The sequence below is a fragment of the Ahaetulla prasina genome, chromosome 2, assembly GCF_028640845.1.
Source record: "Ahaetulla prasina isolate Xishuangbanna chromosome 2, ASM2864084v1, whole genome shotgun sequence".
NCBI lineage: Eukaryota > Metazoa > Chordata > Lepidosauria > Squamata > Colubridae > Ahaetulla > Ahaetulla prasina.
Window position 1 is genome coordinate 127695790 of NC_080540.1, and position 16754 is coordinate 127712543.

The 16754-nt window shown below is 40.1% G+C and overlaps 1 long non-coding RNA gene across 1 annotated transcript; it reads right to left on the reverse strand.

Annotated features, from left to right (window-relative positions):
- LOC131193081 (uncharacterized) lies at positions 1 to 16246 on the reverse strand. The gene is made up of 3 exons (XR_009153841.1): positions 16115 to 16246; positions 15226 to 15417; positions 1 to 426 (listed from the first exon to the last, which is right to left on the reverse strand). It is a non-coding gene; the product is annotated as an uncharacterized LOC131193081 (long non-coding RNA).
- Between the last annotated feature and the right edge of the window lie 508 nt (positions 16247 to 16754).

Sequence of the window (16754 nt, forward strand, 5' to 3'; positions counted from 1 at the left end):
ACAGAAATGTACAATTAAAACGACAATTTAAAACCGAGCATATTTAGAAAAAAAATGGCCACATTTAAAAGTTTAAAATTTAAAATTATAAACCATATAATAATAAAACCCCAGTTAAAATTTTAAAATATTAAAAATATTAAAAATATTATAAATATTATGCCAGTCCCGCTTGAATAAATAAATGCGTTTTCAGCTCACGGCGAAAGGTCCGAAGATCAGGCACTTGACGTAGTCCAGGAGGAAGTTCATTCCAGAGCGTAGGAGCTCCCACAGAGAAGGCCCTTCCCCTGGGGGCCGCCAGCCGACATTGTTTGGCTGACGGCACCCTGAGAAGACCCTCTCTGTGAGAGCGTACGGGTCGGTGGGAGGCATGCGGTAACAGCAGGCGGTCCCATAAGTACATCATTTACATCATTTGAGGTTCTGAAAAAAGAATTTGGATGGTCTAAAATAATGGATTAACAATACATTCAATTAATATATTGTCCCAGATTATGATTTCACCATTTGACCTGAATACAACGCTAGCATCTAAAACTCTCAGATTTCTATATGTCTAGAATGCAGTTTAGAACAAGTTTACATTTTTTAAAAAAATAAACAGTTCAAGAATATTATTCAGATGAATATTAGCTATTTGCAAGAATTTTGAAATAAGGAGTTAGAATAGCTCCTGTTTATAAAATATTGGCTAAGGGTCTTAAAGAATATTGACTCTGTATTTTATGATCTTAATATGAGATAAATTTAACAATAAAAGTCTTTTTCATATTTTTGGATACCTTGGGAAATATTTTAAAATGGATGAATATTAATTCCATCATATTAAAACTTTGAAATAGATGAAGGGATACTATTCCATTTGGGTTTAACAACCATTTAAGTTTGTTAATATGTAGAAAAGTTGCAAAGAAGTATTCCTCCCAGCCAACAAAATCTAACTTTCAATCTTCTATAATTTCCACATGGCTAGCCAATGGCTGTTTTGATAAGGAATTCTGGGACTTGAAGTCCAGCATATATGAAGGCTACTATAATAGGGAAATCTATCTTAAGCTAACATAAACTGTTAGTTTTTTCTGAAGGAATCTATTCTGCAAGTCCTCCCATTAAGGGCTCATTCATTCATTCCCTATCCCTGCAGTCAACTCTAAATCCCCAATGCCCATTAACACAGTAAATTTCCTTTGGCTCTGTTTCAAGAGAGGAGTAGGTTGGCATAGAGAGAAAGAGACAGAGAGAGAGAGAGAGAGAATTTGGGCACCACTAGCTTCCTCTTGCATGTGAAGGGAAATGACACAATCCTTATGTTGCTGCTTTGAAATAAGATGTCAGCCATATGTTGCTGTTCCTAAACTGATCAAAACAGGAGTTTATTAAAATCATAATTTGTCATCAGGTTAGGATATCAAACTAAGACATCTTTGCTGAGTTTACACAAAGCAACAAGGTACAGTTTCTGGTTAACAGGTGCAAAAGTCACCTTTTCATATGAAGGGGAGATGAAGGATAGGAGTCCAAAGATTGACAAAACCCTGAGCTTTTCCAACAGTAGAAAAACTGTTACATTACACAGATCTTGAAGAATGAATGCTCTTTTCTGAATGGAAGCCTTGATTTCAGTATGCAGTCTTTTTTAAAAAATAATTTTTGTTAAACATTTTTTAAAAACAAAAAGAAATTTTGATAATTTTTTCTTTTTCACAGATTCGCATCGGTAACGAATTTCTTACTTACACCTTTTTTCTCCCTTATTCTAATATATCTTTTATACATTTAAAATTTTACATATACATATTTATATATATATTACTTCTAATATTAATCTATTTATTTACATATATACATATAAATAAGCGTGTACACAATTTCCTTTCTGCAATTTTTGTTTCCACCTATTTGTTCTTGTATTTCTACTCCTATTTCAACCATTATTTACTCTTTCCTTGCCTTTTATCTCTTTCCTCCAACCATTTATACCATTCCTCCCAGACTAGGTAATATTCTGTTTCCTCTTTTTCTTGTATCTCCTTTGAAAGCTTATCCATTTCCGCACATTCCATGCACATTCCATACACATTCCATATTATCACTGAGCAAAATAGGGAGTACCTCATAGGAGATTCAACACATCCAGCAGCCACCAAATTAAAGGTTTTTCTATAGAATTCTCGCACGTCTATTTATTTCATTAGTGGTTTATATATTTCTGTTCCGTTTAATTCCCAAAGCATCTAACATTTAAAAAAAGGATACAAAAAGTTAGAAACATAGATTAAGCCACAGCGGTGCAGTGGTTAGAGCGCAGTACTGCAGGCTACTTCTGCTGACTGCCGGCTGACTGCAATTTGGCAGTTCAAATCTCACCAGGCTCAAGGTTGACTCAGCCTTCCATCCTTCCAAGGTGGGTAAAATTAGGACCCAAATTGCTGGGGGCAAGATGCTGATTCTGTAAACTGCTTAGAGAGGGCTGTAAAAGCACAGTAAATCTGTATATAAGTCTAAGTGCTATTGCTATTAAAATTAATAAAATAGGTACTAAAATCTCATAATCAAATGCTTAGCGAAAGGGGCAGATTTTTTTATATATTCTAAATGCTGAGAGAGTCAGGGCCAAATTCATCTAATACAGTGGACTCCGTGTTCTGGGAGCAAATCAGGAAAAGCATCTCTCCCAAGCAGCACAAGAGAAGTTTCTTCAAAGGAGCCACCCCTGTAGATTTTATAATTGAACAAATTTGAAATAGAAGAGGTCCTCCCTTAGATTTCCAGGCCCTGCACGGTTCACAGCTTTAAAGGTCAGTACGGTAACTCACAAAATAAAATCATGAGTTAATGACTCCTCAAATCATTTTCCTTACCAGCAGAGAAAATCTAACATCCATTCTTACAAATATACCTTTGGGACCTCCGGAAAATAAAGAGTAGATTTTTTTGGGGGGAGGGGTGAATTTCAGTCTTAAATCCATCATTAGGTATTGCAGTTTTTTATTCTATTCCTTTTTAATGTCAATACTTTCAACTTTAAAAAAAATTCTTTAATTTTTGCCACAAATACAATGTTGATTTGGTTTCAGAAATTGATTCCATCATTAGAGAAAGTATCTTGAGTTTCTTTGAAGTGGCTAAAGAAATTTTGTCCACACTGAGTTGATTATATTGCCACTGTTGTGAATTAGATATGCAAAATTCTATCTCTAGTTGGGAGAAATCCTTAAAATAATCATTACAGAGTAATTAGGTGAAGATAACTATCCCAGATTATGCTCATGCTTTCCAATAGAACACCTTATCAACTATTTTTAATATTTAACCTTACTGAATTCTTCCATAGGTTCCATATTCATGAGTCTCAGCATCAAAATGCAATCTACGACCCAAATGGAGTCACATGTCTAGCTGTTCTCCAACCCTCTTCCCTCTACTTTTTTTTATTCCAATTTCACACTCCGACCCGAACTGCTTTTTAAATTTTTCATCTTTTTCTATAAGCTCAGCTGTACCTTTCATGATGGTTTTAAGTATTACTTTTCATAATGAATGAATTTGTCACTTAGAGAGGAAAAATCTGAGGAGCTTTTCAGGGATAAAGAGGAATGAGTAATTTCTTCAGAGGAGGGGAAAAAATCTGGCTTGCCTTATATTGGAAAAGATACACTTAAATCCCCAATCTCTCTCCAATATATATGGGGGAAATTTGCCTTTATGCCTGCCTTCATACAATTTAAAGAATCAAAACACTCATTAAATATCTCCCTGGAGCAGCAACTAAAGGGCAAGAAGAGTTGAGAGATATGTTAATGAAGATATTGGGAAGGTTCTGCAGGGAAAATTCACTACAGCTTTTGTGTACCCCCAGTACAGGTAGTCCTTGATTTACAACCATTCATTTAGTGACTGTTCAAAGTTACAAACAGCACTGAAAAAAATGACTTATGACCATTTTTCACACAACAGTTGCAGCATTCCCATGGTCGCATGATCAAAATTTGGACACTTGCCAACTGACTCATATTTATGAGTGTTGCGGTGTACCAGAGTCATGTGATCACCTTTGTGTCAGACCTGGAAGCCATCTTTTACATTTGGGCCTTCAGGCCTGCCACATATTCTTCTGTGGGAAAATGGGAGGGGGGATTTATGCATTACATATGGGTGATATGTAGTCAAAATAACATTCCTTTCTCAGAGAGTCAAGAATGCATTGCCCTGGCACCTGGAGGAGTCTCCAATTTGGACGGTGGATGATTGGACCGTGTGATGGACATGAGGGTGCTGGGCAGGGACTTGAACTTTCATTTGGGTGGGGAAAACCTGGAAACTTTCAGATTTGAGTTTTCCCAGATGTGCCAATATGACATCTGTAATAAAAAGAAACTTTGAAGAAATCCAAGCATTGGAATTTTCTTTCATTGGGGCTGTTACTTGGAACCCTGACATTTTGCTTGTCAGATGACCTTCTGACAAGCAAAGTCAATGGGGAAGCCAGATTCACTTAAGAACCAAATTACTAACTGAACAACTGCAGTCATTCACTTCAACCCAACTGCCCATGCAAAAGACCCTATGCTGTTCCAGACAAATGGTTGCCCAGTCTTTTCTTAAAAGCCCCCAGCAATGGAGCACCCACATCTTCTGAAGGCAAGCCATTCCACTGATTAATTGTTCTCACTGACAGGAAATTTTTCCTTGGTTATAGGTTGCAGTGATATACTATATAGTATCATTATTACAGCAGTATTTTCAATAATGAATCATACTTGCCAAGATAAAATGCATTTGACAAGGTAAACATTTGTCATTTTTAGAATGAGACAAGCCCAGGGAAGAGGAGCATAGGATATTCACCTCTCCACTGTCATTAAACTAGTCAAGATTTTCTGTAGCTCAGTAAGGATGTACCTGCCTTGCATATCAAAGAGCCTGGACTCAATCTCTGGAATCCCTTCTTTAATTTCAAAGGGTAGTTTCTATAGTGGCAGAATATCTGTTTAACATTCTCATTGTCCCAGCTTCCATCCTAGGTGACTCTAGCTAGGATGAAAAAGAGTGTAGTTTGAAACCCTGGGTAGATACTAGATCAATAATACCAGTCAGTATTGATAAGACACAGCTAGGTGGACTTGATATAAGACAACTTCTGGAGTTAATAGTTTTCTAGCTAGAGAAAGAAGCTTATGTTTTCCATAATTACTTTGTGAAAAAAAGCAAAATATTAAGAGAAGTTTAGGAGAATAAGCAAAAGAAATACCCCTATAGCTTCTATGCACATAAACAAAATTTTCCCACCCCCAAAGCTGAATCTTCTTTGGCATATCATTCCAAATCTATCCAGGCTATTTCCAGAATTGCAATACTATGCCATCATAGAAAGGTAGTTTTTTCCTTAGATTATATGCAATTTGGCAATGTAAGCAAAGGAAACAGCTAAAATAGGCAGAGTTGAAATATGTTTTTCTTCTTTGGATGTGAAACCTGCATAAATGCTAAAGATTTAACAACATAGGTCATCATGTTAGTGTCAGGGAGATCAAAGTCAGAGTGAAAGAAATGTCTTAGCATATCTCTTCCCAATCCAAGCAGCCTGTGTTCACTTCCAGCATGACAACATCTGATATTCAAGAAAATGAGTTTTCTGCAAACTTCAGTAAGAACAGCAAGGATCAGCTGCCCTCTGTGTTTAGAGAGGTCGCTTAGCTAGATTGCCAGATGCGAAGGCTATTAGGAGAAAAAAATTCTTGCACATCAATTTGAAGACAAAATAGGGTATAGAATCACAGTTGGAGGATATATGAAAATTTCTCTTGTCCAACGCTCTACTATTATAGAAACTTCACCAATCTACCACAGAAGTTTAGTTTAAAATGTTAGTGAAGCATCCATGATATTCCAGTGCAGTTTGTCTCACTATAGATAATTTACACCTCCAAGGTGCTATTCCTAATATTCAGTTGGCATCAACTTTCTTGCAATTTGTACTCCTTGGTTAGCATGTGCAACCTTTCTATGTGGCAACCTTTCGTCCATTTGAAGATAGATGTTATGTTGTCTCTTTTCCAGACCCACCTATCCAGTGCATTCAATCTTCCCCCAAAGAAATTTGCCTCCAGGTTTTCATCATCTTCATTACCTTCCTTTGGACGCATTCTATTTGTTGCTATATTGTAGGGGACTGTAGTCTGGATTTCCAGGGGCAAGGGATTGTATCCCAGAGGGCAAAGAAGCAGCAGAAAATTTGATTGGCAGGAAAAGAGTTGCAATGGCTCCTCCTTATGTTATTCTCTGAGTATTTCTATAGTTATGCAGACAGTTGATTTAGTCTGGCAAGATTCTGTCTCTAAGTGAAGAACAATAAATAAAATAACACCACATGTCATTCTTGCTGCTTGGGGTCTGGCATCATTCTTGCCAAGCTCAAGCAATTATATGCTTAACCCGTCAAATATCTACACAGCCCTATCAAATAACCCATCAATTTGTCTCACTCACAAATCAATAAGCACCTCCTCTACTTCTCTATCCAAGTACAGCTCTGTAATTTATAAACATCTGATCCAAATGTCCTCCCCTGGGTAAGAATAACAAAAGAGATAAAAAGGTAGTTGCTCAGTCTAGATCTATTTCCATTACTCATGGCCAGAAAGACACACCGAAGAGTAGTCAGTAAGTTGGTCCAAAAGTCTAAACCAATCAGAGTGCAAACTGAATTGCTGTGGACAAGAGACTGAAAAATGGGCAAAGAAGGCTCAATATGCCAGGCCAGTCTCTTCTGCAATCAGGTGCAAAAATTAGTGAATTTCACAAGCAAAAGATCTTGCTTCCAGCAATTCTCAAGCAGAGTCCTCTATCCTGAGGATTGTAGTTACCTCCCCAGTCACTTAGCTGGTGCTTCTCAAGCTTGATTCTCCACAAGACCATCCAAATATACTGAACTACTCTTGGGTGTACTGCCCTCACCCTGATGGTTCTTTCTCATCAAAGCTAAATGTTTTACCTCCTGGGTCTTGTGCTTAGGATTGGCACTGATGATAGAGCAGGTTCATCTAGTCCTTTTTCTCTCTTCTCTCAGATGAGGCTACAGTTGATGCATACTGCTTGGTTAGGGTCTGTCATCAGTTATAAATCCATCTCACAGTCCCAGTGTTTACATTTCCCAAGTTGCCCACCTAAATATCGTGGGGGAGATGGCCTTTTGTTGAAAAGGGTACTAAAATAAGATAGATTACCTCTCCTGCATTCCACTGGTATATAACAGTAAATATTATTAAAGTGGACAATAAAGTTAAAGTTGCATGACTTCTTCAGAAATGTCTGTTTGAGATAACGATAGGCAGAGCTTCTCTCCAGCCCAAAAATGCTTAATTATTTAAAATTCTTCCAGATCTTGACATCAAACTGAGTGTTCAATAGTTACCTGCACCCAATATTCCTGCTCTACTGCCTTTAAAAAAAAATGGAGACATTTCTCTCACTTCAGCTGTTCCAAAAAATTTTCTAACACAGTTTCAGCATACAGAAATATTGACAGAAGTTTTTCTTTGATGATCAATATCAAGAACCTGTTTGAGACAGCAGCCCTATGGGAAAACAGAATGGGGAAAACAGCACAATATACAGAGTGATACTGTATGTTGTTCAAATACTCTATCAGGGCTTCCAGAAAGTAAATTACATTAATTTGCTTCTATAAAAATTAGGGAAGGAGGAAAGCAAGATTAAAAACAGATTGCTTAAAAGTCCATTGAGTCAAGGATTCTCTTCTTTTTTAACTGACTTTACGCATTTGATTTGCTACATAGTGTGATGGCATAATGCTCACTACATAATCACCAATTTATTAAAATCACATATAATCACTGATCTGGAAAGAACATGGCAGAAGTTGTTCTCAAAGTATTTTGCTGCCTAAAACAAAGAGCAAGATTATGCCTTGTCTCCCTGATGTATTCCAAGAATATATATATTCCTATCAACCTTACTTTAGCAAGAAGCAATGTTAGGTGCCACTAACACACCTGAGTACAGCAGGATTAGAAGATGCAGGAAATGTCATTATGCAAGAACCTTTATTCTCTAGTAAAAAAGAATAGTCAGAAAAAAACAAGTTATCTCCCAATTTCCACTAGAAGCAATTGCTCTCTTTCCTTAATGATAGGGCCGTGATGGGGACTTTCTTCCCTTGTGTGCCAAAAGCGTGTGCATGACAGCGTACAAGTGCATGCCAACACCTGTAATACAATGCCCCCGTTCAGGCCCCATCCCCATGCATGGGCACGCAACCGCCCCCTGGGCTCCCCTGCCCCGGCGCATGTGTACATGACCTCTAAGGCCTCCCTGAAGCCTCCTGGAACCAAAAATGGGGTACGGGGGGGCACCGCATCCCCCCAAACCCCATGCATGTGTGCTGACCCCCCACCCCATGCATGTGTGCGCAACCGCCCATCACCCGCCCATGCACACGCGTTACCCAGCAGAGACCCAAAAATCAGCTGGCCAGCAGGAGGCACGCAGACATCCACGGTGGAGCTGACCTGGGCATCGGCTCACATGCCCACAGAGATGGCTCCATGAGCCACCTGTGGCACGGGTGTCATAGGTTCGCCATCATGATGATAGGGCTACCTTTGGCTGTAGTCACTAGGACAACAAACAAGCCATGGACAAAATCTAAAATATATGTCTATTATGGCTGCCATGTTAGCCACATGGACTATTAGCACTACCCCGTAGAAAATTTAGGCACATGGAAAGCTACTTTATACATTTTGAGCATTTTGCCCATTCCTGGCTGCTGTTAACTGGAAGCAGCTTTCAAAGCCTCAGGGATATAAACTTTTTTTCCTATTACTTGATCTCCTTAACTAGAAATGCTAGAGGTCAAGTGGTGGCCCTTTGGCATGCAAAATTTACCACTAAACTATTTTATCCCCCTTCATGTTCTCCCAAATCACAACCACCCATGCCAATTACAACTTTTGGCAGGGAATAAATTGATCATTGTGGATTGAATTACACTCTACCATTTCATGAGAGGAAAGGAGGTGGGGATGGGGAGAGAAGGCAAAACGTACCCATTGTATGCCACTATTCAGTTTTCTAGAGTAATCCCAGACAACATAAAAAAAAAGAACTAAATTACTAACCTTTTTTTTTTTCATGTCTAAGCATTAAACCAAGGGCCAGGATAGCTCAGGCAATAGAGAAGCCTGTTATTAGAACACAAAGCCTGCAATTACTGCAGGTTCGAGCCTGGCCCAAGGTTGACTCAGCCTTCCACCCTTTATAAGGTAGGTAAAATGAGGACCCAGATTGTTGGGGGGGCAATAAGTTGACTTTGTAAAAAATATACAAATAGAATGAGACTATTGCCTTATACATTGTAAGCCGCCCTGAGTCTTCGGAGAAGGGCGGGGTATAAATGTAAACAAACAAACAAAAAAATTCTCTGAGGGTACAGAAAGGAGAAACCCCAACTTAAAACTGTGGTGAGGTTTCCTTAGGACAGTGATAGTTAACCTTGTTGGTGACAAATGCCCAAAGTGCATGCACACATGTGCAAATGCACACGCATGTGCCCAAACTCCCAAAATGCAATGAGAGTGCCCCCACACACATTCACACCCGCCCCCCTGCATGTGCGCATGCCCCCAGACATGTGCCCTGTGTCCTCCCCCCATATGCCCCGTTTTGGCTTCCAGGTTGGTGCAAGAGGCTTTCCAGGCCCAAAATGGGGCGCCAGGTGTGTGTGTGCATGCATGTGAACCCCCAAAATGCAATATGAGGCAGAGACCTGAAGACCAGCTGGCCGGAGGGAGACACGTGTGCATGTGTGGTAGACCAGGGCTGGGGCAACGACAGTGAAAGCTGTGCGTGCCACCTATGGCACTCATACTATAGGTTCGCCATCACAGCCCTAGAAGATTTACTGAAGTTGCTTAGGTGGGGGCTCTCTCCCCACCATGCAATCAGTAAACCCCAGTGTCTAGACACGGAAAATATTTGCATCTGCATTGTGGTTATAGGAATTCCTGAAGAGAACCTTTCTTCATTCTCAGAACAATTGAAAGTGCTTTGCAGGAAATAAGCTTTCCTTTTAGCAAAGCAGAACAAAGGATTTCCCTTCAAAGTGTCTCTTGGAAGGGGGCTGATTTTCACACTTATCTTTAGAAGACAAAACCATTTTTCTAAGAAAAGAAGCAGCGGGGTTCATGAGTGAAGCCCAGAGCTTGGCATTTTTAAATGGAAACCTTCCTTTGGGAGCTAGGCAGCATTTCAGAATAATTCAGAAAAGGCATTTCGGAACACAGATTTTAAAGTCTGTTTGCAACTCTTTTAAAACCGCTGTATCTATTTGCGGGATCCCAGGGCTTCCTCTCACAACTGCTGTCCCATCCTGAGAAAATGCAACATTGCAAGGCGCTAACATTTAACTACGGTTCAGAAGGGGAAATTGAGAACTAAAAAACCAGACTAGTAGCTAAAGAATATTCACAGAATTTGAGAGAGGACATTAGTCCATTCCAGAAGTGTCCCCTCCCATTCAGTTTTTGTGCCCATTTGTGCTTATGCAACCAAAGAGATCATTTGGCAACCAATTTGTTTTCTTTCTATTCAAAGAAAACTCCCTTCATGTTCTCCCAAATCACAACCACCCATGCCAATTACAACTTTTGGCAGGAATAAATTGATCATTGTGGATTGAATCACACTCTACCATTTCATGAGAGGAAAGGAGGTGGGGATGGGGAGAGAAGGCAAAACGTACCTATTGTATGCCACTATTCAGTTTTCTAGAGTAATCCCAGACAACATAAAAAAAAAGAACTAAATTACTAACCTTTTTTTTTTTCATGTCTAAGCATTAAACCAAATGGGCTCAGAAGACCTTCCACCAAGTCAATATTCCTCTTTGTGGAAGTACTTCGCCCTTCTCCCTTCCACAAAAATTAAAGTTTCAGTTGGCTCAGTGGCCGCTATGTTGGTAACAACTACTGATCTTCATCATAGTGCGTTGCTTCTCCTACTATTCTTTAAGACCATTTACTTACTTCAAAGTGAAGCAGATCAGATCAAGGTGATTTTATTTCTCAGATCTGTCTTGGAAGAAGTGCTAGAATAGTAACAGCAGCTGAATCCTTACTGTATTCAGACACAGGTGATCATCTTTATGGCAGTTCTGCAGTTTCTGCTCAGTCTGACACCAATATGGGCATTCAATACTTCCTAAATCAGGGGTCTCCAACCTTGGTCCCTTTAAGACTTGTGGACTTCAACTCCCAGAGTTCTGGCTGAGGGACTCTGGGAGTTGAAGTCCACAAGTCCTAAAGGGACCAAGATTGAAGACCCCTGTCCTAAATTCAGGAATAAATTGATCATTGTGGATTGAATTACACTCTACCATTTCATGAGAGGAAAGGAGGTGGGGATGGGGAGAGAAGGCAAAACGTACCTATTGTATGCCACTATTCAGTTTTCTAGAGTAATCCCAGACAACATAAAAAAAAAGAACTAAATTACTAACCTTTTTTTTTTTCATGTCTAAGCATTAAACCAAGGGCCGGGATAGCTCAGGCAATAGAGCCTGAGTTTGTGTTATTAGAACACAAAGCCTGCAATTACTGCAGGTTCGAGCCCGGCCCAAGGTTGACTCAGCCTTCCACCCTTTATAAGGTAGGTAAAATGAGGACCCAGATTGTTGGGGGGGCAATAAGTTGACTTTGTAAAAAATATACAAATAGAATGAGACTATTGCCTTATACATTGTAAGCCGCCCTGAGTCTTTGGAGAAGGGCGGGGTATAAATGTAAACAAACAAACAAACAAAAATTCTCTGAGGGTACAGAAAGGAGAAACCCCAACTTAAAACTGTGGTGAGGTTTCCTTAGGACAGTGATAGTTAACCTTGTTGGTGCAAGAGGCTTTCCAGGCCCAAAATGGGGCGCCAGGTGTGTGTGTGCATGCATGTGAACCCCCAAAATGCAATATGAGGCAGAGACCTGAAGACCAGCTGGCCGGAGGGAGACACGTGTGCATGTGTGGTAGACCAGGGCTGGGGCAACGACAGTGAAAGCTGTGCGTGCCATCTATGGCACTCATACTATAGGTTCGCCATCACAGCCCTAGAAGATTTACTGAAGTTGCTTAGGTGGGGGCTCTCTCCCCACCATGCAATCAGCAAACCCCAGTGTCTAGACACGGAAAATATTTGCATCTGCATTGTAGTTATAGGAATTCCTGAAGAGAACCTTTCTTCATTCTCAGAACAATTGAAAGTGCTTTGCAGGAAATAAGCTTTCCTTTTAGCAAAGCAGAACAAAGGATTTCCCTTCAAAGTGTCTCTTGGAAGGGGGCTGATTTTCACACTTATCTTTAGAAGACAAAACCATTTTTCTAAGAAAAGAAGCAGCGGGGTTCATGAGTGAAGCCCAGAGCTTGGCATTTTTAAATGGAAACCTTCCTTTGGGAGCTAGGCAGCATTTCAGAATAATTCAGAAAAGGCATTTCGGAACACAGATTTTAAAGTCTGTTTGCAACTCTTTTAAAACCGCTGTATCTATTTGCGGGATCCCAGGGCTTCCTCTCACAACTGCTGTCCCATCCTGAGAAAATGCAACATTGCAAGGGGGGCGCTAACATTTAACTACGGTTCAGAAGGGGAAATTGAGAACTAAAAAACCAGACTAGTAGCTAAAGAATATTCACAGAATTTGAGAGAGGACATTAGTCCATTCCAGAAGTGTCCCCTCCCATTCAGTTTTTGTGCCCATTTGTGCTTATGCAACCAAAGAGATCATTTGGCAACCAATTTGTTTTCTTTCTATTCAAAGAAAAACTCCCTTCATGTTAGCGTTGACTTGTGGTGACTACTTGGACAAATCCCTGCAGATTTCTTGCCGAGGTTTGTTTTTTTGGAAATGATTTGCCATTGACGACTTCTTCCTTGGATTAAGAAAGAGTGATTATCCAATTGGTTTTGTGTCTAAGGAGAAATTCAGTCTCCTAGTTTCCAGCCTGGTGTTTTAACCATTAAACCAAATGGGCTCAGAAGACCTTCCACCAAGTCAATATTCCTCTTTGTGGAAGTACTTCGCCCTTCTCCCTTCCACAAAAATTAAAGTTTCAGTTGGCTCAGTGGCCGCTATGTTGGTAACAACTACTGATCTTCATCATAGTGCGTTGCTTCTCCTACTATTCTTTAAGACCATTTACTTACTTCAAAGTGAAGCAGATCAGATCAAGGTGATTTTATTTCTCAGATCTGTCTTGGAAGAAGTGCTAGAATAGTAACAGCAGCTGAATCCTTACTGTATTCAGACACAGGTGATCATCTTTATGGCAGTTCTGCAGTTTCTGCTCAGTCTGACACCAATATGGGCATTCAATACTTCCTAAATCAGGGGTCTCCAACCTTGGTCCCTTTAAGACTTGTGGACTTCAACTCCCAGAGTTCTGGCTGAGGGACTCTGGGAGTTGAAGTCCACAAGTCCTAAAGGGACCAAGATTGAAGACCCCTGTCCTAAATTCAGGAATAAATGACTTCCTATTCTTCCCACTTTCAGCCCTTATATTTACATTGTAAATGTATCCCCCATTTGTTTTCCTGCTTTGATTCAAAACTGCTGTTTTCTAACCTAAGACTGTCACAACCCAGTCTCAGGACTCGGATTCTGAATCTGAATCAGCTGTTCCACTTGAACCTGTGGAATTTCAGCCTCAACTAAGCCAAAAGTTACATAAGACTGAGCAAGGTACCACTTTGACAGCTGGAACTATAAACTATGAATGACTATAGCAACTGTATTTGAGTCAGGAGTCAAAAACAAAAGCAGGACAGTGACATCTTCTATCCTATTTATCCCAGCACTTGATTCCATCCTGACTGGGGACAGCAGTTGGATCATTCTCCTTTTAAGGTGAACATTCTCCACTGGTTGGCAATTGCTGTTCTTTTTATAACCTTGTGATTGGTCCACTGTTGACCAGTTAAATTAATAGCAATAACAATAGCACTTAGACCAGCGGTTCTCAACCTGTGGGGCGCGACCCCATTGGGGGTCGAATGACGATTTGCCAGAGGTCACCTAAGACCATCGGAAATATGGGAAATATACTTGTGAGTTGAAGAATCGTGCTCCAATGGTTGACTCCACAGCCAGCTGCAGGCTCTTCAAATCGTTAGCCGAATTCGGCTTCAGGCGCGATGAATTAAAAAAGAGAGAAATCTTTGCTCTGATGTCTCCCTCTCAAGCCAGCTGCAATCACTCCCAATCACTAGCCTAATCTGGCTTCAGGCACGATAAACTTAATAGGGGAGGAGTCTCCGCTTTAATGCCTCCGTCCTCAAGGCAATCACAAGCAGTTCAGATCGCTAGCCAATATGGCTTCAGGCACGATAAATTCAAAAAACCAGTTCGCCGCTTTTTTCCCCCTTCTACGACTGCTGAGGTGCGCTGAGATCGCTGCCTATCACCACAATTACGGTTGGGGTCGCCACATCATGGGGAATTGTATTAAAGGGGTCACAGCACTATGAAGGTTGAGAACCACTGACTTAGACTTATATACCATTCCATAATGCTTCAAAGCATTCTCTGAGCAGTTTACAGTCTCAGCATATTGCCCCCAACATTCTGGATCCTCATTTTACTGACGTCAGAAGGATGGAAGGCTGAGTCAACCTTGAGCCCATCAGGATCGAACTCCTGACTGTTGGCAGAGTTAGCCTGTAATACTGCATTCTAACCACCTCAGCACAGGGCTCTTAAATCAATGAACATCCTAAATTCAGCTCCTACATCTCCCAGTGAGAACCCTGGTTGGGTGAAACATGATCTCCTTGCTTTTCTACCCTTTGCTCACAAAATTCCAATGTTTCCTTTCCCTTTTAGTATCTTAAATTGCAACTAGAAACTGACCACTTTATTTATATGAAATATTAGAAATCTCTATTTCTACTCAAAGTTTCTGTTCACCCACAAGGGAAGAGGGAATGAAAGAAGAACCTGTTCTCTACAGTATTACTTTGATGACTGTAGCATCAGAAATACAAGGATACTGTAACAGAAAAAAAGGAAGAACAAAGGATTCGTGTTGGTGTCAAAAGAGAAAACGTGGGAAAGACATGTGAAGGCATCATTGGGAAAGCAAAGAAAACACAGAAGGACTAGGAAGGAACTACTGCTTCTAAAAGAAAAAGGGAAACACTGGGAGATTCGTCCATACTTGCTTTCCTTGCTTGGATGGGAAGGTCAGAAAGAGGGGAAACCCAGTCAGGTTTTGCGGGCGGGGGGATGTCATGATCCAGAGCGAACAGCCTGGTCACATTACTAACCTGCTGCAATCTGGACTGAAATTTCTGAGGCTGGTTTATGAAACAGAAAAGCTGCTGTGGAATAGTTCTAAATCTTTGTAAACCTAGGAAAGGGAAAAAAAGAGGGAAAACATCTTTACTTTACTAATTTCTCTGAATCCTTTCTCTGCTTACCTGGCCAAACTGAAGAGATAAATTAAATATAATTTCGGTATGTGATCTCTAAAGACGATACCACGCTAGATAAAGCTAGTTTCCTTTTCAACTCTAAAACATGCAAATTCGGTCAATTGCTAGTGCTGGGGTCTATGCCAAGCTTTGCCAATAGTTCAGATCATAAAGCTATGAATCAATCATGTCTTCTCTTCCGTTCTTCTACTTTAGATACCATCATGCTTCATCAAGAGCTGCAGAGCTCAGAAATGTGTCCACTCTTGTCATACTGGGCCCAAATAAATCGATATTATCTTAACATGAATTTTCCACTTTGTTTCTTTATTGCCTTATGCAACTGGCTTTGTTTTTTATAGTTAGTGTATCCCTACCCCATCCCCCCCTTTTTTTTAAAAAAAAATACTCTCCATCATCAAGAGAGTCATGGTCCTTTATTGGTAGGACTCATTATCCTCTTTGTTGGATTATTTTGTTATTTGTTTAAATAATTCATATGGCCACCAATCTCACAGCAGTGTCTCTGGATAGCATAGAAGGATTAAAGCCAACAGTTACAATCAATAACCAACTGTGTCTGAGATAAGCAAAACACCCCAATCATAAAACCACATCAACAGGAAAACTCACCTGCCCATAAATGCCTGAGGAAATAGCCAGGTCTTCTGAGCTCTCCAGAAGGCTAGCAATATCTAACATATAATTTATAATAAGCAACCAAAAATGTGAAATGAAAGCAGCTCCCATACAAGCAGATCTGCAGTATTCTGGCAAAGTGAAGAGGTTAAGGCGATCCAACCTGCAATATGTTATCTATCTGCGACATATTTGAAGGCAAGAAATCAACATTAAAGCAGAACTGAGATGGGCTTCTGTCTTATGTTTTCTTTATCCTTGATAGGCATGTGAAAGTACACAGGCTGATTGGAGAATCACCAAGAATCTCATTTCTAAAAGGCACAGGGCTGTAATGTTACGATTGCGATGTTTTGCAAATGGGCCACTTCAGGCTAACTGATCTCCAAATGGCACAGAAATTCACAATGCAGCAGCACAATAAAGGCTTAGCTTGAGGAACTGGACCAGAGGCTATTTTTCTCTATTTGTTTATATCCTGCCTTTATTACTTTTACAGATAATTCAAGGTAATGAATACATCCATCTTCTTCTTCCTATTTTCCCCACAACAATAACCTTGTAAAGTGAGTTAGGCTGGAAGTGTGTGACTGAATCAAGGTCACCCAACTGGCTTTCATGGCTAAGGTGGGAC